Source organism: Dipodomys spectabilis, unplaced genomic scaffold (genome assembly GCF_019054845.1).
Source record: "Dipodomys spectabilis isolate Male_0828 unplaced genomic scaffold, ASM1905484v1 ptg000023l, whole genome shotgun sequence".
Classification (NCBI taxonomy): Eukaryota; Metazoa; Chordata; class Mammalia; order Rodentia; family Heteromyidae; genus Dipodomys; species Dipodomys spectabilis.
Genome location: NW_024870700.1, coordinates 2,804,844 through 2,832,330, shown reverse-complemented (window position 1 = coordinate 2,832,330; position 27,487 = coordinate 2,804,844).

Sequence of the window (27,487 nt, the reverse complement as noted above, 5' to 3'; positions counted from 1 at the left end):
AGGCTCCAGGAATCTAGAGAACTTGTATGCTACTGATGTATCCTATGAAGTCTAGTTGGGCCATGTCATCCATTTAAGTGCTTTCTTTCTATAAGGAAGGATGTTAAGTTGGGCACCAGTAGCACATGCCTGTAATTGTAGCTACTCAGAAGTCTGAGATCTTAAGAGTCACAATTCAAAGCCAGCCTGGGCAGGCAAGTCCATAAGACTCTTATTTGCAATTAATCTCCCAAAAGCTGCAAGTAGAGCTCAAGGGCTAGAACACTAGTTTAGAGCACAAAAGCTCAAGGACAGCATCCAGACCCAGAGTTCCAGTCCCAGAACTGGCACCTAACAACAACACAAAAGGGTGTCCACCTTCCTCCTTGCCAATAATCAGGGGTGTTGCATCCATTATGTGCTGTGAAAGGTGTGATTAAAGTACTAGGAGAGAAAGCCATGAGTTTATTTAGTGTATTTTCCTAATTGACTTGCTAGACTAAGTCAGATTCATCTTCCCTCTCCTCCAATCACATATAGGTGGTTTAGGGTTGACGACTGTGACCAAACCCAGTAGATTTGTAAGTCTGAAAAGGACGTGGTGCTCAGAGAAGTCACTGAGATGAGGGCTCCAGATGGGAAAAAGGGGGTCTTGAATCTGAGGCAAGGGTGGCAGAGACATTCCTATTCCTGCTAACAACCCACTACTTAGGGCGAACCCACTACATTAAGGGAGAAGAAGAACGTTTATATGCCGTTGTTAGGCTTAAAAAAGATGTTTATAGATGAAAATCTCTAGAATAGGCTTCATAAATCCTGGAATAAGCCAGCTGGTTCTGCTAGAGGAAAATGAGTCAAGAAACACTCCTGGAGGATAACTGCAAGTCCAGGTTGTCATTAGGACCTGCATAAAGCTCTACTGCATAAAACTAGAGAAAGAATTGAGCTTATTGTCAATTTTCAACGTAGCTCATATTTGGAGCAAAAAGGCACAGGTATTGTTTCCTTAGGAGCCATGAATTTACCCACCTCCTTCGGGTTTACCAGCAGAACACTATACATGGTGATTGGGTTGGTTCCCATCCCATTCAGAGGAGTAGAGTACAGGCTTTGAAGAATAAAACCTGGGCTTTGGAGTTAGACAAATGCAGAGTCCAAACATACTTTTATCAGTGATCTATCGAACTATTTGTTTTCTAGTTTTGACTCCATTTGTCAACTGGTAGTAACCATACATTTTCTCTGAGGTTATTATGAGGATTAAAATGTTCCCCCAGCATGTGGCCTAAGTACCAGTTCTGAGGGCCTCTCCCTCAGGCTCTCCTTATAACAGGTGCATGACCGGCATCTTGCTAGAGGAAGCAGCTGGATTTGCACAGGTGTAAGAAAAACAAGTGTAATTTCCACTTAATAAAATTGTTGTTTAGACTATTCCTAAAGGATCATGAACTGAGATTCTCTAAACATGCTTGGTATATTATTAAATTACTTTTGAAAAGCCATAACTTTCTTTTCAAGTTTTCTGTGTGTCTTCTTTACTTCCTTGTTGATTTTCCTAGCTACTAAAATAAAGATAGTATCAATATTCCTTCTCGGGAAACTATATTTACAGCCAATAGTAAATATCTACCACGCATCTATGTCCTCTGAGGTCATTCTCAGAGCCGTTTGTTTTATCAGTTCCATATTCTTTGAGGATGAACTTGATATAAACAATGAATGTATCCTCCTGGCAAAGGTCACTGTATTTGTAAAGTGAGAAAATAAGGAGAATGAACAGAATTTGATGTTTCTGCACTTCCTGGAAAAGGTAAATTGCCAAAGGCAAGAAAGCCTTCTTGTTTCTGGCTTAGAACTGTCATTGTCACCTCTCATTCCTGATAATTCCCCCATGATTCTTACCACCAATGAATCACACTCCTTTCTTATTGATGAATAAACTGCAAGGCCTTAAATAAAGCCTCTGCTTATGGGAAGGTTATGGCTCCTCTGTTAGGTAAAGTCTTTCTTCAACTTCCAGGTGATAAACTCTTGAGTAAATATTAAGAGCCAGCTCTAAGGAGCAGATGAATCTCACACTTTAATTAGATTAATTGCAGATAGGGATTCTATCCTTTGTCAGATATGACTTGAATTCTCTTCCTCTCAGTTAATGGTTGTATAGCCTTGCAGGAGTCACTTAAATCTCTGTATCTCAGTCTGTAGTTTCTAGTGTGAAGATAGCATTATTATGTAGGTGCACTGTGATTATAGTGCCAATCACAGAAAACTCTTAATGTGTCTTTTAATTAACTAGTTAATTAATAATAAACCTATAATTAATCCAATTTATATTCCTATTATATGTAAGTTTGCATGGCTCACAGTTGAAATGGGCAGTTTGGCATGGTAAAAGTTATATTTAAGGAGGATGGGTTATAATAATGCTAGAGTCTGTGAAATCCTCAAAGATTCCAGGAGGGAGGAGAAGAGAGTACCTGTACTAGGTAGGCGACAGACATGAGGGTCACTGGGCTGAAGTAGGAATATTGTATGGATGATGATTTGGTGAATATATAGCTTCAGGAGCTGGACAGTTCTGTGGAGATCGCTGAACCTGTTCCATCTTTCAAAATTTTAAGTCCTGATTAGACAGACTAAGTCATGGCTTAATATGCCTCAAGTATGAAGTGGAGCCTGGCAGCATATCCACATTGGCCTTCAAAACTCCTACTAGGTGCTCAGGAGAGCCATTCTAGGATAACACGCCAATTCTAAATCCTCATGGCTTCTGAACTTTGTGATCCTCTGAAGGGGTGAGGGCTGGCTGGGAAGGAAAAAAAGGGAGGGCAAGGGGAGATTGGAATTTAAACCGTTTCAGCAAAAGCTCTCCTTACCAAAAGTTCCAGGACACAAGGAAACATTCTGAAGTTTCCAGATACACGTATTCACATGCAATCTCAGGAATTCTGAGATTCTGAATGACCTTGAGAACACCCTGATGAGAACCCACTGGTGGCTCAGGCCTGCAATCCTAGCTACTCAGGATGCTGAGGTCTGAAAACCAGGCTCAAAGCCAGTCCAGGTAGGGCAAGTCTAGGAGAACCTTATCTCCAATTCACCACCAAGAAACTCAGTAGTGGATCTGTGGCTCAAGTGGTAGAGCATCAGCCTTGAGTGTAAAAGCTAAGGGATAGTCCAGGCCCAGTATCAGTGCTCACACACACACACACACACACACACATACATAAACACACACGCACACACATACACACATAGAATATACTGACAGAGAGATTCAGAGGTGTATTAGCATAGATTTTAATAAGTCATCTTAGGGTTTAGAGGTAGACATACTTGCATTCAAATCCAAAATTTACTTGTTTGGTATATGTCTTTATGCAAGCCTTCATTTCAAGCTTTAATTTCTAATGGACCCATTTTTCTCATCATAAAAGAGATGATGCTAATTAACAAGAGATTTTAAGATCACTAAAACAGATAACACTTATATTTCAGTGTTGGATCCTCAATACCTAGATGCTATTGCAATTATTTATTGTATAAAGTTCTATTTAGTCTGGAGCTGTGGAAGAGACACTCAACAGTTATAGAATGGATCTAGTAGAGTGAAATTGACATAGCAGATTGTCAGGGAGAAAAGGAAATGCCTGGAGAAGTTGGTTACCTGAGGATGTTAGGTAGTTTAGTGGTGCAAGTGATCAGCCTCACTGCTAGGAGAAGGGGTTGAACTCTGGAGAGCACAGCAGGGAGATAGAGGAGATGAGAAGGGACACACATAAAACAACAGGCAAAGATGGTGCTTTTAAGGGTTTCCACCTTCCCAGGCTAGAGGAAGTGGGAGAATGAATGAACTAATATCTACAAAGTACTAAGAGTCTATAAAAAGAAGTATAGAAATCCCAAACAGTACTATAATTTTATTAAGCATTTATTGAACATGGTACAGAATATATAGGATCTATCCTTTCTGCCCAGCGGGTTCAGAATCTAATTGCAATATCGTTATTAATCATCTGGAAGGCATAGGGAATTCTAAATAAACAATTACTTTAACATATCTCTGAAGAATTCAAATGGATATTACATTGGGTCATCTTAATTTGTTCTCTGAATTTCTGAAACACAGTTGTATTGCTGTCATTACACAATACTAATACTGATACTAATAAAAACCAAAGGAATAATATGCTAGACGTTCTATGAGGTGCTTCATGTATATTATCTCTTATCTTGGACACAAATTCTGAGGAGATGAAAGTAACACTCCCATTATAAAGATGAGAAAATGGATGATTACATGGGTAATACTAATCTTACAAAGTATTTATTTCATGATAGGAGGTAGTGATGATGGAGAAAATAAGAATAAAAGAAAGGGTAAATCTGATTAATGTATAGAGTAATAGTGAAGATTAGATGCCTTTAAACCATAAATATGCACTTAAATGACAGGAATGGGAAACAGTCCTTGTGTAGTGGGAGCGAAAGGGTAAACTTGAACAGAAAAGATGGTGAATATGGCCAAAATAGTCTATACACATGTGTGAAAATGGAGCAATACAGCTTGCTGCAACTGGTTTGGGAAGGGAAGTAAGGGATAACAGAGGGAATGATCAAGGTATATAATATGCATCTATGGACATATCAAAATGAAACCTCCTTGTACAGCTAACTGATGCTAATACAAATTAAAACAAATAAAAAAGAACTGCAGAGAATACTTCCATGACAAGTTTTTTTTAATTCAAAAATTCTCTGAGAGTTTGACCGTCTAGGAGTATAAGAGAATTATGACTGCAGTGTCCTTAAGTTCTCAATATAGTCATACTCCAGGAACCTTTTCTTTTTTTTTTTTTTTTTTTTTTTTTTTATTGTAAAGCTACTATACAGAGGGTCACAGTTACATGAGTGAGGTTATGAGTACACTTCCTCTTGAACATTGTTACCCCCTCCATTGTTTTCCCCCTACCATCCCCTCCCTCCCTCCCTTCCCCGAGGTTCTTTTTTTTTTTTTTTTTTGATTGTGATTAAATGATTACATAATTTCAAAGTCACAAGTTCATTCTAACTTCCCTGGAGCAAATTGTCTACCACAGTCTGTAATATATAACAGTGTTCACATGTTATATACCATATTTGTGATCAGCAGCATGAGGATATTTAGTAGTGGTTCAACCAGATGAGCGGGAGTTCTTTGTTTCTTAAGTCCTGTTAGTTTTGTCGTATCACTAACCTTTTGGATTTAGCATCCACTTATGAGGGAGACCATGTACCGTTTGTCTCTTCGTTCTTGGCTTACCTCGCTCAACATGATTCCTTCTAGCTCCATCCATTTCCCTGCAAATGCCATTATTTTGTCATTTCTAATGGCTGCATAATATTCCATTGTGTATAGATACCACAATTTTTGGATCCATTCATCTGTGGTGGGGCACCTAGGTTGTTTCCATATCCTAGCTATTGCGAACAGTGCTGCAATAAACATGGAGGTGCACGTGTCCTTGTATATTGGTTCCTGTTGTTCAGGGTAGATGCCTAGAAGTGGTATGACTGGGTCGTAAGGGAGGTCAATCTTTAGCTTTCTAAGGACCCTCCAGACTGCTTTCCAAAGTGGTTGTATAAGTGTACATTCCCACCAGCAGTGTAATAGGGTTCCTCTTTCTCCACATCCCCTCCAGCATTTGTCGTTGGCTGATTTGTGGATGTGGGACATTCTGACTGGGGTAAGGTGGTATCTCAGGGTTGTCTTTATTTGCATTTCCTTCACCACCAGGGATGATGAACATTTCCTCATGTGTTTCTTTGCCATTTTTATTTCTTCATTTGAGAAGTCCCTCTTTAGTTCCCTTGCCCATTTAGTAATTGGTTTGTTAGGTTTGGGAGGGATTAGTTTCTTGAGTTCCCTGTATATACAGGATGTTAACCCCTTGTCTGATATATTGCTGGTAAATATTTTTTCCCAATTAGTTGGTTGTCTTTCTAGCTTAGTTGCGATAGATTTAGCTGTGCAGAAGCTTTTTATTTTAAGGTAGTCCCATTTGTCGAGTCTCTCTCCAACTTGTTGTGACCCTGGGACTCTGTTCAGGAAGTTCCTTCCTGTGCCTATTAGTTCAAGTGTCTCTCCTACTCTGTCCTGCAGTAGTTTCAGAGATTCAGGTTTAATGTTAAGGTCTTTAATCCATTTTGAGTTGATGTTGGTGCATGGTGATAGGCTGGGGTCCACTTTTAGTTTTCTGCATGTGGCTGCCCAGTTTTCCCAGCACCAGCGGTTGAAGAGGCTGTGTTTCTTCCATTGTATGTCTTTGGCTCCTTTGTCGAATATCAGCTGGCTGTAGGCCTGTGGATTTATATCTGGATCTTCTATTCTGTTCCATTGGTCTTCAGGTCTGTTTTTGTGCCAGTACCATGCTGTCTTTGTGATTATAGCTCTGTAGTAGAGTTTGAAGTTCGGCATGGATAGCCCTCCCATATTGTCTTTATCCCCTAGAATTGTTTTGGCTATTCTAGGTCTTTTGTTGTTCCATATAAATTTTTGGACTGTTTTCTGTATTTCAGTGATGTACGTCATTGGGATTTTAATAGGAATTGCATTGAATTTGTATATTAATTTTGGAAGTATCACCATCTTTACTATATTAAGTCGGCCTATCCAGGAGCATGGGAGGTCTTTCCATTTCCTAGTGTCTTCTGCAATTTCTTTCTTTAACTTTTTATAGTTCTCATTAAATAGTTCTTTTACATCTTTGGTTAGGTTAATTCCTAAATATTTTATTTTTTGGGAGGTTATTGTGAATGGGGTTGCTCCCTTTATTTCCCTCTCTTCCTGTGCGTTATCAGTGTATAGGAAGGCAACTGATTTTTGTGGGTTTATTTTGTATCCTGCTATTTTGCCGAAGTGACTTATGATTTCTAAAAGTTTGGGGATGGAGTTTTTGGGATCGTGGAGGTATAGTATCATGTCGTCTGCAAAAAGGGATAGTTTCACTTCTTCTTTCCCTATGCGGATCCCTTTAATGTCTTTTTCTTGCCTTATTGCCCTGGCTAAGGGTTCTAGGACTATGTTGAAGAGGAGTGGAGACAGTGGACATCCTTGCCTTGTTCCTGTTTTTAGGAGGATTGGTTGTAGCTTTTCCCCATTAAGTATAATATTGGCTATTGGTCTGTCATAAATGGCTTTTATTGTTTTTAGAAATGTTCCTTCTATTCCTATTTTCTCCAGAGCTTTTAGCATGAATGAATGTTGAATTTTATCAAAGGCCTTTTCTGCATCTGTGGCGATAATCATGTGATTCTTGACCTTGGCTCTGTTGATATGCTGGATTACATTTATTGACTTACGTATGTTAAACCATCCCTGTGTCTCTGGGATGAAGCCTACCTGATCATAGTGTATTATTTTTTTTATGTGTTTCTGGATTCTGTTAGCTAGAATCTTGTTAAGGATCTTTGCATCTGTGTTCATCAAGGAGATTGGCCTGTAATTCTCCTTTTTGGTTGGGTCTTTGCCTGGTTTGGGGATGAGTGTGATATTGGCTTCGTAGAATGAGTTTGGGATAGCTCCCTCCTTCTCTGTTTCTCTGAAGAGCTTGAGGAGTATGGGTATTAGTTCTTCTTTAAAGGTCTTATAGAATTCTGCTGTGAATCCATCTGGTCCTGGGCTTTTTTTTGTTGGAAGACTTTTGATAGCTTCCTGTATCTCATTATAGGATATTGGCTTATTTAATTGGTTAACTTCTTCTTTGCTCAGTTTGGGTAACTTGTATTTCTCTAAAAATGCATCCATTTCCGCCAGATTTTCTTCCTTTAGAGAGTATAGCTTTTGAAAGTAGTCTGTTAGAATTGTTTGGATATCTTGGGTACGTGTTGTGATGTTTCCCGTGGCATCCCTAATCCTATTAATATGGGTTTCCTCTCTTCTTTTTTTAATTAATCTTGCCAACGGGCCATCAATTTTGTTTATTTTTTCAAAGAACCAGCTTTTTGTTTGGTTTATTTTGGTTATGGTTTTCTGATTTTCTAATTGGTTAATCTCTGCTCTCAATTTGGTTATCTGGCTTCGTCTAGTAGCTTTAGGTCCCATTTTTTCTTGTTTTTCTAGCTGTTTTAGTTGCAACATGAGATTATTTACTTGGTCTGTCTCCATTCTCTTGATGTGGGCACTGAGGGCAATAAATTTGCCCCTCAGGACTGCTTTTGCTGTGTCCCACAAGTTTCTTTGTGAGGTGTTTTCATTTTCATTGAGTTCTAGGAAATGCTTTATTTCTTCTCTGATCTCTTCTGTTACCCAGGCCTTGTTAAGGAGTGTGCTGTTCAATTTCCATGTATTAGAGAAATTTCTGCGGTATGCTTTGTTATTGAGAGCTAGCTTGATTCCACTGTGGTCAGATAGGATACAGGGGATTATGTCGATCCCTTTGTATTTGCTTAAGTTCCTTGAATGAACTATGATATGGTCTATTTTGGAGAAAGTTCCATGAGCTGCTGAGAAGAATGTGTACTGTGTTGTTTTAGGGTGAAATACTCGGTAGATGTCAGTTAATTCCGCTTGAAGTATGGCCTCACTTAATTCGGTAGCTTCTTTGCCAATCCTCTGGTTGGTAGACCTGTCCTTTGGTGAGAGTGGCGTGTTAAAGTCTCCTAGTATTATCGTATTGGGATCTATTTTATTCTGTAAGTTTGAGATCATTTGTTTAACATATCTGGGTGCACCGATATTTGGGGCATATAAGTTGATGATGGTTATATCCTCCTCTTGGATTGTTCCCTTTATTAATATGTAATGTCCGTCCTTGTCTTTCTGTACTGATTTTAATGAAAAGTTTATTTTGTCAGATATCAGGATAGCTACACCTGCTTTCTTATTGGGGGAATTTGATTGGTAGATCCTTTTCCACCCCTTCACTCTGAGTTTGTTTGTATGTTTGGCTGAGAGGTGGGTCTCCTGAAGGCAACAGATGGATGGGTCTTGTTTTCTGATCCAGTCCTCAGTTCGTTTTCTTTTAATTGGCGAATTCAGCCCATTTATATTAAGAGAAAGTATAGAGAGATGCATTGTTGTCCCTGCCATTCCGTTTTCCTAAGTTTTTCTTCTTTCCTTTCCTCCTGTGCTTGCTCAGTTAGACTTTGAGTAATGCCTGTTTGGGGCAGGTCCCAGTTCCTGGTTGCTTTCTTCAGGTTGTGTCCCCCCTCTTAGAATTCTTTGTAATGCTGGCTTAATGTTTATGTATTCATTTAGTTTTTCTTTGCTATTAAAAGTTTTCAGTTCTCCATCGAATGTGAATGCTAGCTTTGCCGGGTATATCAGTCTGGGTTGGCAGTTATTGGCTCTCAGGGCTCGTATGGTGCTTTCCCAGGCTTTTCTTGCATTCATTGTTTGTGTGGAGAGATCTGCAGTGATTCTAATTTTTTTCCCGTTGTAGTATAGCTCCTTCTTCATTTTTGCTGCATGCAGGATTGTTTCCTTATTATTCAGATCCATCATTGTTACTATTATGTGCCTAGAAGTGTTTCTCCTGGGATCTTGCTTGTTGGGTGTTCGATAAGCTTTTGTGATGTAGTTAAGATGGTCGTTTTTGAGGTGGGGAAAATTTTCATTGACTATCTTGTTAAATAGGTGTTGCATTCCCTTGCTCTGGAATTCCTCACCTTCGTCCACTCCGATTATGCGAAGGTTAAATTTTTTAGCATTATCTGCTTGCTCTTGAATTTCCCTTTGGTTTAATTTGAGTGATTTTTCCATATCTGTCACTTTTTGGTCCAGTTGGTGTATTCTGTCTTCTGTATCTGACACTCTACCTTCCATTTCATTCACTCTGTTGACCGTGGCTTCTATTGTGGTTTGCATGATGGAAATGGATCCCTTTATGGATTCAATGTTGGTTCTCAGAGTACTGATCTCACCTCTCAATGAGGTGATATCAGTATGCATTACCTCTAATTTGGCGTTTATCTCACTTCTTACTGAGGTTTGTGCAGCTTCTATTTTTGCATCCAATTTTTGTTTGATATCCTGTATATCTTTTGATAGTTCATCCTTGTGCTCTTTCAATTTCTGATCCATTTCTCGCTTTATTTCTTGAGTCATTGCCTCCAGCAACCCTTGGATGTAGCTTTTGTCTTCCATTCCTGCTTTGCTCCCACTGGGGCTCTCCCCTGCGTGGCTGCTGGCTTTTGAGGTGAGCTTGCTGTCCTGGGTAGTGGTAAACCTTGTGATTTTTCTCTGTGATTTTCGCATGGGGGTTCAGGAGACTGCTCTTCAATCTTGTTTTGGTGTGTCTGTCTTTGCTTGGTTGCTGATTCTCTATTGGTAGAGAGAGTCTGTGTCTGATCTGGATTCTGTTGGGAGCCTATTTCCAGCTGCTATTCACTTAGGATTCTCAGCTCTCTGCTGTAGCAATTCCCGCCTTTGGAAGGGTTGAGCAGCCTAGACTGCTTGTGTTTGCTCCTGCGGGTGCTCTTGGGAAGATCAGATGCTCTGGATGCACTCTCCCAAATACTGGAGTCTGCTATGGGCTCCTGATGTGTTTTTGTTTGTTTTGGGCTGGTTGTGGGCTTGAACTCTAGGTTTGGGTGCTGTCCCTCAGCTCTTCAGCTCAGGGCTGGCACCCTACCATTTGAGCCACAGCCCCACTTCTGACCCTTTTTGCTTTGTTCAGGCGCCGGTCCCCTGGCCTGGTTCCGGCCCCAGCCTGGAGCGCGCTCGTTAGGCCTGTGCTAATGTGTATACCACCTTGGTTATGCAGCCTGGAGGACACAGTTCAAATTTCTTCTACTGTTGGTAGTCTTGACCCAGGGGCACTGTTCCTGGCTTGAGCATTTAAGCTCCCTTCCCGGGGCGCTCTTGCTCTGGCCTGGCCAGCAGAGTGTGCTCCACCGGCTGGTGGGGCTCTCGAACAGTTCCCAGTTTTAGTGGGTCCTGTGGTCCGGGTGTTGGGGTAGGGAGTCTAGGTCAGGGTCTGGGGATTCCCTCCAGCTCTGGTCTCCCTTGATGGATTCCCTGTCCCCTGATGGGTACTCACCCTGTAGGTCGTCAGTTGTTGTTGCAGTCCGTCAGTTGTTGTTGCAGTCCGAGTTCAGTTGGGGTGGTTGCGGGCTGGGTTGGGCGGCCCCCTGCCGGGTCGTTGCAATCGCGACAGGTCCCTTTGTGGCGCTGCTGGTGCCGGGCGGCTTTGGCGGGATGGAGCCTCTCCGCTCCGGTGGAGAGTGATGGGTGGGGTGGGATCCTCCTGGAGACTCCCGGCTGGTAGGTTTCTCTGTTCCTGGCGATCCGCTGTTCTGCAATCCGGTACCTGGTGATCTGCAAGCAGCCCCCTGTGTCTCTGTGGCTCCGGCAGCCCCCGCCGGGCCGGCTGGCCGGCGGCTTGGCGCACTGCCGCGCGGCCAGTAAAGGTTGGGGGAGGGGTCTTCGCTCTTCTCTGTTCTGAAATTCTTCTTTTCCTCTCTTTCTTTTTTTGTTATTTTCCACCTCTGGTTTTTCTCTGAGTGTTCGTCTTTTTGTTGTTGTCGGTCTCTTGGGGAGATTAAAGGTTGGAACTCGAACTCTGTTTTTGGTTGGAGAGAGCTGTGGCGTTTCCCTACTGCCCCGTCGCCATCTTGAGAACTCTCCACCAGGAACCTTTTCTCAGGTGTTCATGGATTGTTTGCAAATTTGGAATGTAATATGTTTATGTATTTTATTTCAGGAGTAGGTCTACAAAAATCATAAAATTCTTGAAGGAGTTTATAATCCAAATAAGACTAAGAAAAATGGTGTTAATCTTTGACCAACTCTTATGAACTGGCCTTCACCCAAAATCATAACTAGCATGCATGTGACCCTTAAGTATTTAGCACAGATATCAGATACAAATGCACACACACATATATATATATATGTATATATATATATGTACATACATACATACACATATATAATGTATATGTGTGGCAGGTTCCAGTTCTAGTCTAGTCCAAGACCCCCATCTAAAATACTGTCTCTTCTACTCTATGTTCCTGATTTTCACAGAAGATTTAGTTATTCCCTCATTTGTGAACATCTCAATATAAAACCCTATATGAGACATCATGTTGAACTGCAATTACATTTGTACTCATCATACAATTGCATCCTTCATCATACTTTGTATCCAGGTCACCTAGGGCAAGAGCCACATACTAATTCACCTTTGATTCCATATGCATCCCATGGGTGCCTAGAATATTGTCAGTACCATTACAAAAGCTTAATACACAGACAGATGGTCAGATAGATAGATGAAATGATACAGAATATATTTATTATAGTCTGGACAGTGAAGATATTGAAGGGCACACAGGAGGGCGTAAGAACTCACTAATTCTAGGCCAGGTTATACACAAACTTATATTAATAAAATGAGCACAGGAAGGAAATACTTATCACACATGGACTGGTGCTTCTCTTATTCTAATGGGTGTTGGAGAATGATTCGATGTAATAGAATTTTGCAAAGGGTATACCTTTTCCATTTAGGAAAATCAAGTTGGGTGATTGGAAAGTCATTGAGTGCTGCAAAACTTATTTCAGTTTTTCCAGCTCTCTGCAAAAGGCACACTGTAGTTGACTTCCAGCTCTCGCCTTGTGCAATTTGGCTTAATAGAGAGTGAAAGCATTTCATGCTCACAAAAGACTAATATTAGCATCTCAGTAATATATTCAAGTTGCCACCTACCCATATGGCCTACAGATCCTTGGAGGAGCCTAATGGGAGAGGAGAATTCCTGCTATTTTAGAGTACCTTTGGCAGCAGAGAGGATAATAATCTTCAACAATCTCGTGGGCTTATATTTAGTGAAGATTCCTGGTTTGCTAGTTTGCTAATCTTGAGTTATCTGTATTTGGACAGTGAATGTCATTTTTTCTCTTATCCCAACTAGCTCCGTGGTGAGCCAGGGGGCTGTCCTCACCGTTGGAGCCACGTCCTGCTATGTCCCCCTCATCACCATGGTAACGCTGGCCTTTGCCAAAGATGAGAGTTAAGTCCATTCTAATAAACTCCAAGGGCTCTCTTGAAGTAGGATAAAAATTTTCCAGTGCTCTTTAGGTATAATCCATGAAGGGGTGAACTGAAAGAATAAGCATTTCCAAATTTGACTGAGAGCTCACGAATTCCAATATTTAAGAAAGAAAATCTTATCTTCAAATAAAGAGATAAAGAGATGAAAGGCATCCTGTCCTGCAAAAGCACTAAAGTGTTTACCCGGTTGGATGATCTATATTTTATTTCTTTGTTCTTAGGGTACACTAGGGTATTCTCCAGCCTTACAATCTTCCTTGCTGCCTGTTCTCTCAGGAGAACACAGCCCTAGAAAAGAGACATGTTTTCTGGACCATTTTGCTCTAACTTCCCTATTCCTTCAGGCTGTAAAACAGTTGTACATTTGCTTCTCTTTGGTAAAGCATACTGACTTCATGAATTTGTGGCTCATTTTTCACCTAGGCAAATAAAACTCTTGTGGCATAAAAAAAACAACAACAAGAAAACCCACAGCAGCTGAATTCCTAAAAAGACCCGGTGCTTATTTTTTTTAACCCATTATCTATCCTCTAGAGAAAACCCTATTTATGTCAACATTCGGAGAGAAAGGAAGACTGTTTTTAGACACTCATCTGTCACTAGTCTGTCACCAAAGTGTCAATCCTGAAAGAAGAGTATTTTTCTTGGATTTCCTGAAATGTCAGGATGAATTCCCATGGATGAACCCATGGGAATCCGACATTACTGGTACCATCTTTGTTTTGCATTCTAACAAATTTTCTGGTTAATGGTTTCATCTGCATGGGCTTAGATGCCTGTTGTTTCCCTTCAAGTGAGGAGTTAATTGCTATTTTGGAGATCAGAAAGAGATGACAGAAAAAGAGATGACAGAAGGCCTAGATCCATACTGTCTGGGTTATGGCCCATGACTCTGAGATGCAAATATAGGGAAAGGCTGAAGTATTAAAGCCAAGGAATTAAAGGCATACACAAGACATGATTTCTTCTCCTGTCTAAGACCACTATCATCCCCGCCCCCAAGAACAAGATGAGAAAAGTCAAGTCATTTTCCAAAAACTCTCAGAATGGATGAGGCATAAAACTAGACCAATGCTACACAATATATATTTTTCTTTTTCTTTTATTATTTTTCAATGTTTTTTATTGTGAAAATACTGTACAGAGGGGTTACAATCACATGAGCAAGGTAATAAGTACATTTCCTATCAAGCATCGTTGTTTTTCCCCTACCATCCCTCCCTCCATGCCCCCCTGCACCTAAATTGTAAAGTTCGTTTTTTGACATAGCATCCATCTTGTGCTTGTTGCCAATGGGTCAACCTGTATCCTTATTTAAACAATTTGTTTTTTCCCTTCAGCTCCCCAAAGATGAAATACAGTGAAAACAGTGGTTATACCGTGGGGGACGGACATACAAAGCAACAAAAAAGTCATGTGGTACCTTATAAATACGTTAGAAACACTAGCAAGAAAGAAAAAAAGAACACTTGTGTCCTTTTCTTGGGGTTCATTTTGCTTAACATCATCTTATCTGACCTTTTATGCTTGTCTCAGATATATACTAGTTATTGCAAATAAGGGAAACCATGGGATCTATGTTTCTTTGGGCCAGGCTTACTTCATTTAATATAATTTTTTCCAAGACTTTCCATTTCCTAACAAGTGGGGCAATGTCATTCTTTCTGATGGAGGCATAGAATTCCATCGTGTATATATAGCACATTTTCTTGACCCATTTATCTACTGAGGGGTACCTGGGTTGGTTTCATATCTTAGCTATGGTAAATTATGCTGCAATAAACTCAAATTAAGCTGTGTGCCAGTGGCTCATAATTGTAATCCTAGCTACTCATGAGTCTGAGATCTGAGAATAGATGCTCAAAGCCAATCTAACAAGAAAGTCCAGGAGATTATTTTCTCCAATTAATCACCAAAAAGCCAGAGGTAGAGCTGTGGCTCAAGTGGTGCAGTGCAAGCCTTATATAAAAACAGTTAAGACACAGCACCCAGGCCCTGAGTTCAAGCCCCAGTATTAGCGTGCACACATGCATGCACATACACGTATACACATAGACACACACCTCAAAGTTATTCAGAGCTGCATTTGAATTTCCTCCAGATACTGTTCCAGTCTGTGAAGTGCTGACTTGACTGTATCTCTTTTATCTTTCTCCCAGACCTCTCCAGGTAGTGTGCTTTTACATCCACAAAAGACCTTGCAACATCAATAAAACAAGAGTTTATCTTCGCTCTGCCAACATTAATGACATACAATATAAAGAGCACCACAATTATAGGCAACCAAGAAAACCCTTTTAACTGTTACTTTACTTCAACTCTGGATCCAATACAGTGTTTGAAACCAACTAATTTGGGGAAGCTTTTGAAATTTCTCACTTACTTGAATAATATAGGAAATTGAATTAAGAGGCTCTTTTGTGCTAGCAAGGATATTGATCAGGGCTCACGCTGACTGCTGCCTTAGGTTGGTGAAGTAATTTGGGCAATTCATCCATGGCCTACCTTTTGATCTGTCAACACAGAGGTAAGAACTCATGATTGTTTCAGTCTCATTGATTAGGTACTCAAGTGATGTGGGAACTAGAACATTGTGATATCACAGACACAGGTCAATATCCAGAATTACTAAAAAGAAATCCTTCTGCTTGTTGGCTCTTTGTATTTCTTCTTTAGAAAAGAATCCAGATCATTTGCTACTTTTAAAAGCTGATTACTTATTAGGCTTTATTTAGCTCATTATATGCTTTGGATATTAATCATCTGTCCCCTGAAGAGTTGGCAAATATTCAGTACCATGCTGTAGACCATCTCTCTGTTGATCGTTTTCTTCTCTGTACAGATGCTTTTGTCCAAATCATCAGCTTTTGTCGTTGTCACTTTGGGGGGTCCTATCTAGAAAATCATTGTACCCACTTTTTGCCTGTACCCACAAGATCCTTTAGCTACTAAGGAAATGCACATCAGAACCAAAGTGAAATACCATCTGATCCTAATTAGAATTGCTATCATTTTTTTAAATGCTGGCAAATACTTGGGGAAAAAAAGAAACTCCTTTTCACTGTTGGTGGAAATGTAAATTAGTACAGTCATTATGGAAATTAAAAGTATGTCCAGCATATGACCCAACTATCTCACATGGTTCTACTTATCCAAGGGAAATGGAAATGAACGTAACATGAACATAATATGTCCATGCTTACTGACACATTGTTCATTATAGCTAAGATGTGAAATCTGCCCAGGTGTTTATCACCAGCCAAATAGGTAAAGAAAATGTGCTACATACACAAGGAATACTAGTCAACCGTAGAAGGATGGAGCTGATGCAACAAGTGCCACAAGTTTTCTCTCACCTGAGAATGCTGAAAGAAACTGCCTGATAAGTAAGGTGTGATTATGATAAGGAAAGGTATAAATATCAGGACCAATGGGATAGAACTGAAAATCCAGAAATGAACCCGCAGACCTATGGCCACCTAATCTTCGATAAAGGAGCTAAACAAATAGAATGAAAGAAAGACAGCCTCTTCAGTAAATGGTGCTGGCAAAACTGTTAATGGTTAATCACTTGTAGAAAACTAAAGCTAGACCTTTATATATCACCCTGTACCAGAATCAATTCCAAATGGATCAAAGACCTCGGAGTCAAAGCAGACACTCTGAGAACATTACAGGATGGAATAGGAGAAACCCTAGGTCTCCTTGGCACAGGCCAAAATTTTCTTAATAGAGACCCAGAAACACAACAAATCAAAGAAAGGTTGGACAAATGGGACTGCATGAAATTGCAGAGCTTCTGCATGGCAAAGGCCATAGCTAGCAAGATCAATAGAAAGCCCATGGATTGGGAGAAGATCTTCACTAGCCATACAACCGACAAGGGTCTCATATCTAAAATATACTTGGAACTTAAAATTAAACCCCCCAACAACAAATTCTCAAAGAAACAACTGCTCAATAATTAAATGGGCTAAAGACTTAAAGAGAAACTTCTCTGAAGAGGAAAGAAGATAGCCAATAGACACATGAAGAAATGCTCAACTTCCCTAGCCATAAAAGAAATGCAAATCAAAACAACATTGAGATACCACCTCACCCCAGTTAGAATGGCTATAATCAAGAACTCTAATAACAACAGATGCTGGAAGGGATGTGGACAGAAGGGAACCTTACTGCATTGTTGGTGGAAGTATAAACTTGTTCAACCACTTTGGAAAGTGTATGGAGGTTCCTCAAACGACTCCACATAGAGCTCTCTTATGGCCCAGCAATCCCACTTTTGGGCATTTACCAAATGATCACAAACAAGACCATACGAAAGCTACCAGCACAACTATGTTTTTTTTTTTTTCTCATTGATTTACTTAAAGAGCATGCATGCATATATTTGTGGGGTGTTATACCCAGATGTGAGTTATGCAGCACAACTATGTTTACTGCAGCATTATTTACCATAGCTAAGATATGGAACCAACCCCGATGACCCTCAGTAGATGAATGGATCAAGAAAATGTGGGATATATACACAATGGAATTCTATGCCTCCATCAGAAAGAATGACATTGTCCCATTTGTTAGGAAATGGAAAGACTTGGAAAAAATTATATTAAGTGAAGTAAGCCAGGCCCAAAGAAACATAGGTCCCATGGTTTCCCTTATTTGCAATTATTAGTATATGTCTGAGACAAGCAGAAACGGTCAGATAAATTGATGTTAGGCGAAATGAACCCCAAGATAAGGATGCAAATATTTTTTTCTATCATGCAATTGTTTCTAACACATTTATAAGATGATTTCTTTGTTCCTTTGTGTGTCCCTCCCTCGCAATATAAGCCCTGTTTACACTGTATTTGATGTTAGTATACTTTGTGGAGGTAAGGGAAAAAATAAATTGTTTAAATAGGGATACAGGTGGACCCATTGCAACAATGAGGTTATGTCGGAAAATGAACTTTACAACTTTGGCCAGGAGTGTGTATGGGGGGGAGGTGGAAGCGGGGCCAGAGGGGAGGGGAAGATGGGAAGGGATGGGAAGGGGAAACTAGGAGGAGTCAACAGTGCTTGATAAGAAATGAACCCTAAGATATGTATTCAAATGTTTTTTTTTTCTTTCAGGTGATTGTTTCTAACACATTTATAAGATTATTTCTTTTTTATTTTTGGGTCCAGTCATGGGGCCTGAACTCTGGGCTGGGTGCTGTCCCTCAGCTCTTCAGCTCAAGGCTAGCGCTCTACCACTTGAGCCACAGCGGCGCTTCTGGCTTTTTTCTTTTTGCTTATGTGGTGCTGAGGAATCGAACCCAGGGCCTCAGGCATGCAAGGCAAGCGCTCTACCACTGAGCCACCTTCCCAGCCCTATAAGATTATTTCTTTGTTGCTTTCTATGTCCCTTCCCCCATGGTATAACCCCTGCTTTCACTGTATTTGAGGTTGGTATAATTTGTGGAGAGGAAGGGAAAAAACAAATCATTTAAATAGGGATACAGGTGGATCCATTGCAACAATGAGATGTACAAAAACAAACTTTACAACTTTAGCCGTGGGGGGGAGGAGGACTGGATGGGGGGGCAGCGGGGAGGATGGGAAGGGATGAGAAGGGGAAACGAAGGAGGAGGCTATAATGTTTGATAAGAAATGTACTCATTATCTTGCCCACGTAATTGTAACCCCTCTGTACAGTATTTTCACAATAAAAAAATAAAAGATGAATGGGGAGAAAAGAATGCCTGGCTTTGATCAGTGCATAATGCATGTATGTGTGGACATATTACTCTGAACTCCATTAAATGTGTACAGGTAACAAAAAGAATAAAGAGAAAAAGATCACTTGACAAGGCAAACCTGGTCATGACTCTCATCCCGCACATCACCACCAGACAGCGACTTCCTATTCATTAGCTCCTCATTCTGACACTCAGGCTGGCTACCATCTGGCTTTTCTTCAGACCTATCTCCTAACTTGTTCTTGCAAATGTTTTTCAAATGATTGACTTTCCATCTACAACATTACCCTGTCACTCTTCTAATAATACCCAGTTTCGAATCTCCAGGATGCCTTATCTCTCTGCCTGGAGCTAGTTGGAATGTCTTCTAGACTATCTTGGCATCTTGTACATGCGACATTTTTTACTCTAGTGGGATCAGTGGTTTTCTTATGAAAGCACGATCCTAAGAGCCCTTTGAGAGTTGGCACTGTCTCCTATTAAATTATACATTCCAAGTGTTATAAAACAGTAAATGGATATTGTGTTTGCATGTCAAGAAGAAAATGGGCATCTGAAATATCTGATTGGATTCACTTGCCACAATCTTACTATTTTCATGTTATTTGCTAGAGACTGAAACCACAATACGCATGTGGCTCTGACATTGGACAGCCTCCAGAACCTCTACAATTTTTAAATCTCAAATGTTGAAACTTAAGTTAGGTTACTTAAGTTTCCAATGACAAAACAAACAAACAAGCATGCCCATTTACTAGGGTATATTGTAGGAGTCTTGAATCTGGAAGCTGACCTTTGTGGTTCTGTGTTGGTGCACAGTGAATTCCCAGGTGCTGAGCTATGGCAAGGATACAGAAGGACAGCTGAGAAGAGATTTGGAAAGGAAACATATAAAATTCAGAAGGCTTCATAGGGTGAACTGATTGGTGGGCACTGATATCCAAGTCCTCCAACCCAATTTGATGTCAGAACCACCTTGTGGGTAGATGAGAGAGGAATCCATGCTGTTTATTGAGAAAAATCCCTATGTAGGAAACCTCCACAGTGTCTGAAACTGAGTAGATAGTCGAAATATTCACGAAAGTTATGGTTATGATCTTCGCCTCCCAAAACAAATTATGTTCCCTCATAAAATGATGAAACCACTGATCAAGATTCATTGTACTCTCAATGACTTAAAAGTTAGTTTTATCCGTAAACTTTATACTATGTTTATCAAAGTACCACTAATCCTACAGGCTGTCTGAAAATGTAGAGTAAATTTGGAGAATTTTTTGTTCTTCCTTATTATGTCCAGCTGTCAATAATAAGCCAGCATTCATTGATTTTCAGTGTACTGCTGATACTATTTGAGCAGTAAGTACTATTTAGGATACACAGTGGTCCCTTTGAAGTTGAAAATCCTGTTTGAAACACTAGAACACTAAAACATTAAGACACTAAGTAACTTCCCTGACATCATTAGAGATCCTGCTTGAGCCTAGGCAGTCAGTTCAACGAGTTCATCTCCATAAATGCTGCATCACACTGTCATCGATCTCTCCTGAATGTTGACCTGTGTCTCACTTCCCTTTACAGGTTGACATTCCCACAAACAGTAGTTTTGTTAAAACTCTTGGCCAATCTCACCTGAATCAGCCTTGTAAAAAGCAAATATGAAGTCTTTCCTCCATCCCTTTTTGTAATCTTCTCTGCATAACATGTATTGAATTCTTTCATCAAAATACTCTAGATTCTTCGAGCTAACCTTAATGAAAATTTGCAGGTATCCTATGCTATGATTTTGAGGTAGTATATGAGACACAAATTATTTCTGATAGTCCCTCAAATTTACTCTCTTCCATAACTTTGATCTCAAAGTTTCTTGTGTGAAATACGCATTCCCTTTAAATACGATTAAAATTCTAACTGTTCTTCAAAGTCTAGGTACCTCTTTAATTAATTTAATGTGATGGAGTCCTGAATTTGAATTTCTACACAACCTTCCCTAAAAAATTAATATTTTCAACAGGGGCAGAAATGAAGGAGCATGTGATCCATGCATTCTGAATTTTTTGGAACCAGAGAATTCACGAGATCTGTGTGCTCAGCAGAGAACTTGTATTAAGTTACAAAAGAGCTCCAAGCACAAAAGGCCTGAGAACATTAATAAAAATAGGTAATAGGACTGGAAGAGAAGCTTAAAGTTACACAAAAAGAGGAGAGCTGTTCTATGACGAAAAAAAAAAAAAAGAGGAATGCTGAAAGGAAAAGATAGGTGAATAATCAATCTCAAGAAAGAAGTGTCTATCCATAGATAGAAAACAAGAATGAACAGACATGGAGGATATGTTGCTCACAGAATTGACAACTGAGAAGTTACTCCTTCAGCCAAGGAGGTATTACCTCACAGACACATTGTTTCTCTGATTGAGAAAGAGCAAGAAGTGGTGCTCATTAGGAATGCAACAGGAGCATTAAATCTGAGTGTGAAGGGGGAATTAAGGATCAACAGGGAAACAAAAGAGAAGCTAGATAAACAAAGGCATTCTTTTCTCTTTCCTTATGCTTTGTGCATCATTCATTAAATGAGCCATGCTTGAATCTACCAGTATAGAAAGTAGTCTATTCACAAAACATCTTAGAGAAGAAGCAGTACAAATACAACATCAAATTGACACTATCCAACTCTGCATATACATACAAGAGAGAAAATATGAATGAAAGCATTAACTTTTGGTTTCTGGTCATGCATGACAGAACCTTAGAAGTTTCTATTCCATTCTGACAAAGGAAAAGCTAAACAGAAACTGTTCAAAAAAAAAGGAAAGGAAAAGAAATGGAAAAAGGAAAAAAAAAAAAGAAAACTAATAACCAGAGCTTTGATATATCTTTTGAAAGGTTAAATTGCAGGTCCCAAATTGAAGAGATCAATGAGCAGGTAAAGAGAGCAAACTTACAGCAGTGGAAATCTGTGTTCAGAAACCTGTAACTGGGTAGGAAAATCTCAGTGGTGAGAGTCAAATTGTGTGAAGCTCAGTTTGGATAAGTCTGAGACCTAAAAACTCAAAGACCTAAAACCTTCGGAATCAGTGGCACCCCAGGGCTTCTTTGAGTACCACATTGAAATAAGATTGGAAAAAAATTCCTCCATGATTCCAGAAGGTGTAGGGAGAACTGAACCCACCTGATATATTAAAGAGCCTTATCTTCTTCTTAGCAGGACTTGCTCCCAGGAGATATTACATAGCCAGAGCTCAATCTGCTGGTGTTTCATCAGACCTTGATCTAGAGGAAAAGAAATACCCAACTCTGTTTCCCTCTAGCCATCTGATGGCCCTACCTAGGGGGGCAAAGGGACTAAGGATCACTTGCAGCCTAAAAGCACAGACTTACTTGGGAGAATGAGACATAGATACAAGGCTACAAAACGTTCCCGCCTACTGTATCTTAACACCACGTTTCCACCAAACCATCTTTCAAAGACATAACACAAGACATAGTAAAGGAAGAGATGTTTGAAAAAGTGAAACAGGTTTCATATTCAGAGTCATGGATGGCAAGACTTAAGTGAGTCACTTGTGTAACACACAAATTTCAGATCAGGAATTAAAAACATATATGGTCTATAATCTAAGTGTTTTACTGGAAGGCATAGAAAACATGTAACAACAGATGGGTGATTTAAGCAATAAGACATAAATTCTCAAAACCTTAGAGATCCAAAAACACTATATTGGAAATGAAGGATGTCTGATAGGTTGATTAATAGACTGAATACAAGTTCAGATGAAAAAAATATCTCTGAGCTTGAAGCTATTTCAATAGAAAGCTTTAAAATTTTAGAGCAAAGAAAAATGACTAAAAATGAAAGCACAACTATGAAATAATTTATATAGAAACAACAGGTACATTATGAATACCTGGAGATGAGAAAAAATATTTGCGATAATATTTGCTGAGTTCTGTGAACTATTAGACATCAAACCACAGATCCAGAATGCAAAGGGAACCCAAGGAGAATAAATGGCACAAACTCTGTACCTAGACATGCCACACTAAAACCACAGAAAATCAGATACAAGAGGTAGGGGAGAGACTTGAAAGAAGCCAGAAGGAAAAATAATTTACTTGGAGTAGAACAAAGATTAAAAAATTACATTTTACTTCCCAGAAGCCATGTAAGCAAGAAGAGAGGCAAATTTAAAGTACTGAGAGGAGAAAAACACCAATATGGAATTCTATAGCTTATGCAATTATCCTTTAAGAGGGAAAAAAAAGTATTTCTCACACAAAAGTTAATGGAATTTTTTTTGTGAGTAGAGAAGCCTTGTAATAAAACTTAAAAGGAGTTCTTCCAGAAATAAAAACTACATAGGCTAGAAACTAAAAACTAAACAACAAAGGAAGTATATAACAGAAAGAACAAGCGAAGGTAAAACTTTTGTTGTTGTTGTTGTTGGTCCGGTCGTGGGGCTTGAACTCTGGGCCTGGGCGCTGTCCCTCAGCTCTTCAGCTCAAGGCTAGTGCTCTACCACTTGAGCCACAGTGCCACTCTGGTTCTTTTCTTTTTTTGCTTATGTGGTGCTGAGGAATCAAACCCAGGGCCTCATGCATGCAAGGCAAGTGCTCTACCACTGAGCTACCTTCCCAGCCCGGTAAAACATTTTTATTTTTTTTTCTCTTGATTTTTTTTCTCTTGATATATATATATATATATATATATACACTATATACACACACACACACACTCTGCCTCCTTGCACGTTTGGAACTATGCCACTTGAGCTATGCCTCAAGTCTGACTTTTTGCTGGTCATTTTGAAGACTGGGTGTCACAGCAAACATTTGTTGCCTATTCTTGCTTGAACCACTGTAAAGCTCAAGCTACTAAGTAGCTGGGATTAGAGGTTTGAACTATCAGCATGCAGTCTTTTTTATGCCTTCCATTTTTAATTGACCTAACAATTGTCAATCATTTAATAATAATAGAAACAACTATCAAAATAGCTGAACTTGGAGGTGTGGTTCAAGTGTTTTTATTCAGATGTATGTATGAGAATAAAATAAACCTTAATATGTGAGGTCCTAAATTTGAGACCTAGTAAAAGCACAAAAGAGAAAGGAAGGAATTGATATTCTAAGAAGAGCTAATAATCCTTAATGTATGTGCCTAACAACAAAACATCCAAATATGTGAATCAGAAACTGAAAAACTACAAAGTGAATAAGATAAATACATTATTATAATTGGAAACTTCAAACCTCTGTATCAAAAATGAACACAAGTAGCAGACAGAAAATCAGTAAGGCTATAGTTAAATGCAAAACACCATCAATCAACTGGCTGTAATTGACATCCATACAGCATTTCACCCAACAACAGCTGATTACACATTCTTCTCAAGCTTACAAGAAATGTTCTTCAAGATAGATCGCAATCTGAACCATAAAACACACCTTCATATGATTTCAAATGTTGAGATTATACAGGCATTTACTTTCCGACCACAATGGAATTAAATTAGAAACCAATGGCACCTTGATAGATGAAAAATTTCATATTCTATAAACACTAAACAATATATTTCTAAACAAGAAGAACAACAAAAAATAAGCTTGAAGGAAATGTAAAGAGAAAAGCACTTTTAAACTAAATGAAAATGAAAATGATCAAAATCTGAGAGAAAAAGTAATAGCAGTGATTACAGGGAAATGTATAATATTGTTAGATGGTTGTAAAGAGGAAGGGGGTACAAACACAGTCATAATATTCACTTAGATGGTAACTTGAGGGGATGTGTGCGGTTGAAAGCGATGGGGGGAATATCGGAGGGAGTGATGTTGATCGAGATTCACTGTACTCATAAACTAACACTTTGACTTGAAACTCCTTTATACAACTACTTAAATCTAGTAAAAGAGAGAGGGAGAGAGAGAATGAAAAAAGAAATTGTAAAACAGTAAAAAATTATGTCTACAGTGAACGTAAGAAGAAATAGCACAATTGGGACAGAAATAAATGTAATTGAAAATAGCAGATCAAGAGAGAAAAATCCATGAAACTTCAAGTAGGTAAAGAGCATAGAGCATAGAGAAGCTTCTAGCCAGGCTGAGAAGGAAAACATAAATTACAGATATCGAAAATGAAAGACTAGATAACACTATGGATTCCCATAAAGAATAGTATATAATAAAGAAATGTGATAAGCAACTCTATGCCAACTAATTTGATAATGTAGATGAAATAGAATTCCCTGAAATACACGTTCTATCTAAGCATATGCAATGATACCTAATTTTGAAAGACTAGTATCTATTTAAAAATTAGATCATTAATAGCTTCCCCAAACATAAAAGTCCTGAGTGTATGTGAATTCCCTGATGAATTCTAACCAAACATTTAGTGAAGAAATAACATCACTTCTCTATAGTTCCACTCAGGAAATAGAGGAAAAGGTGAACTTTCCTAAGTTATTCTATGATGCCATCATTACCTTAATTTGAAAACTAGAAAAAGACATTGCAAGAAGAGAAAACTGAAGAGCAACATTTCCCATGGACAGAGATTGATACATTTATCATACTATCAAAAATATTACAAATCCATTCCTTTACTGAAGAACAGGAAATACTACATAATACATTCAAATAGAAAAAGTTCCCTGCACGCCTCAGCATCTGAAAGTCAGTTACTGTCGACTATCATGTCAACAGGCTGAAGAAGAAAATCACATGAGCCTATCAACAGATGAAGAAAAAGCACCTCACAAAATCAACATATATCTATAATAATTCTATAAAAACTCTCTTTAATGTAAGAGCAGAGGAAAAGCTCCTCAGTGTGATAAAGATCATACACAGAAACCTACAGCTAATATTGCCCTTGAGCACTGAAAAACTACCAGCCTCTCTGGTAATATAAGAAATAAGATAAGGATTTCTTGTTTTGTACCAGAATTCTTAGAAGAAAGTATATGAATTAAGAAACAGATTACAGAGTCACATGCATATATGCACAAACATATTAACTACAGTATTATATATGAAGGAGAGGATTCTAATGGTGTAACTTCTTTGAACAACTAATTCACAGATTAACAAAAGGATTTCCAGGAAGCTGGAGCACAGTTGTCAGGGTAAGGGGGAAGAGAGAGGTCAGGAAAAGGAGGAGCAGATGAATGGACAGAGGAATATTATTATGTGCAGTTATAATAATATTCCATGTGCATGTGTGAAAATGTAGTTAACAATATTGGAGAGACGGGTGGGGTTGGCTGATGGGGGAGAATGATGTAAAGGTCATGACAATCAAGATGCATTGTACTCATTGGCATGCTGAATTGAAACCCATTTTAAAACTACTTGAAGATAATTATAAGCTGGGTACCAGTGGCTCACACCTGTAATCCTAGCTATTCAAGAGTCTGAAACCTGAGGATTGTGGTTTGAAGCCAGCCCAGGTACAAAAGTCTAGGAGACTCATATCTCCAATCAACGACTCACAAAAGCCAGAAGTTGTGCTGTGGCTCAAGTGGTAGAGTGCTAGCCTTATGCACAAAGAGTCTCAGGGATAGTGCCCAGGCCCTGAGTTCAATACCATGTTATTTATAGATAGATAGATAGATAGATAGATAGATAGATAGATAGATAGATATAGATAGAGATATCTCTCTCTCTCTATATATATAATTATATATATATACATATATATACATGATAATTATAAAACATCTGCCCATAAGATGGCCTCATACCAAGATCCTGTGGATCTTGGATTATGAGTTATGAGCCTTTGGTGCCTGGCTTTAAAATGCTTTTGAATAAGAGTTTGGGGTTTTAGTGATGTGGATATATCTGTTATGAAACTTCATGTACCTTGGGGAACTACATAGATAAATATTAAGGTATGAATGTTGTAGAGCACACGGTTCTTACTTTGCAGTATCAGAAGACCAAATATATAGTGGTAGAGGGGGAATTAAGGCTGACTTAGCATTGGAGGTTTTGAAAAGCTAAGAACTGGGCTATCATATTTTATACGTTTTGCTCTTATGAAGACAGATTTAAGTTATTATGCCAGAAAAACCTCAATCTCAAATAGTATAGCTCTTCCTTTCCTCAGACAGAGCTAGGATGACCACAAATGTGGGTTTTCTTTAGAGTGGAAATTGGCTCTAGGGCCAGGCATGATGGTGCATGCCTGTGATCCCAGCACACGGAGGCTGGAGAAGGAGATTTGAGAGTTCAAGGCCTAGGATATACAGCAAAATTCGATCTCAACAAAAACTGTGTCTGTTGTAATAGTTACCCTTGGTCTGTGGCAGGGCAACTACATTTAGACCCATCACACGTACGTACCTCAGGCTGCAAGGGGTCTATTTTATATCTTTGTCTCTAGAATTACAGAGTTCACCTTGGCAAATACATTGCCAGTAAGGAAATTCAATCCTGAAGTGAATCTCTCTTATGCCCCTGGGCCAGCAATGATGGGAGACTTGAATTATTCTGGAATTTATATCTTTGGATTGAATAAAACCTAGCGTCCGTTATTACCTTATCACAGACTCATTTTTTTCTTAGACATCAAGTGTGAGGAATCTTAATTAGCTTATATGGTGATCTAGAATTAGACAGGATCATATAAAGAATTTAGAATTGTGAATTGCACTCATTAAATGGCATTACTTTTATTGTTAGTACTTTTGTTATTATTAAAGTTTTTCTTTAATATCAACTTCCAAGCTTAGCTCCAAAACACAACCT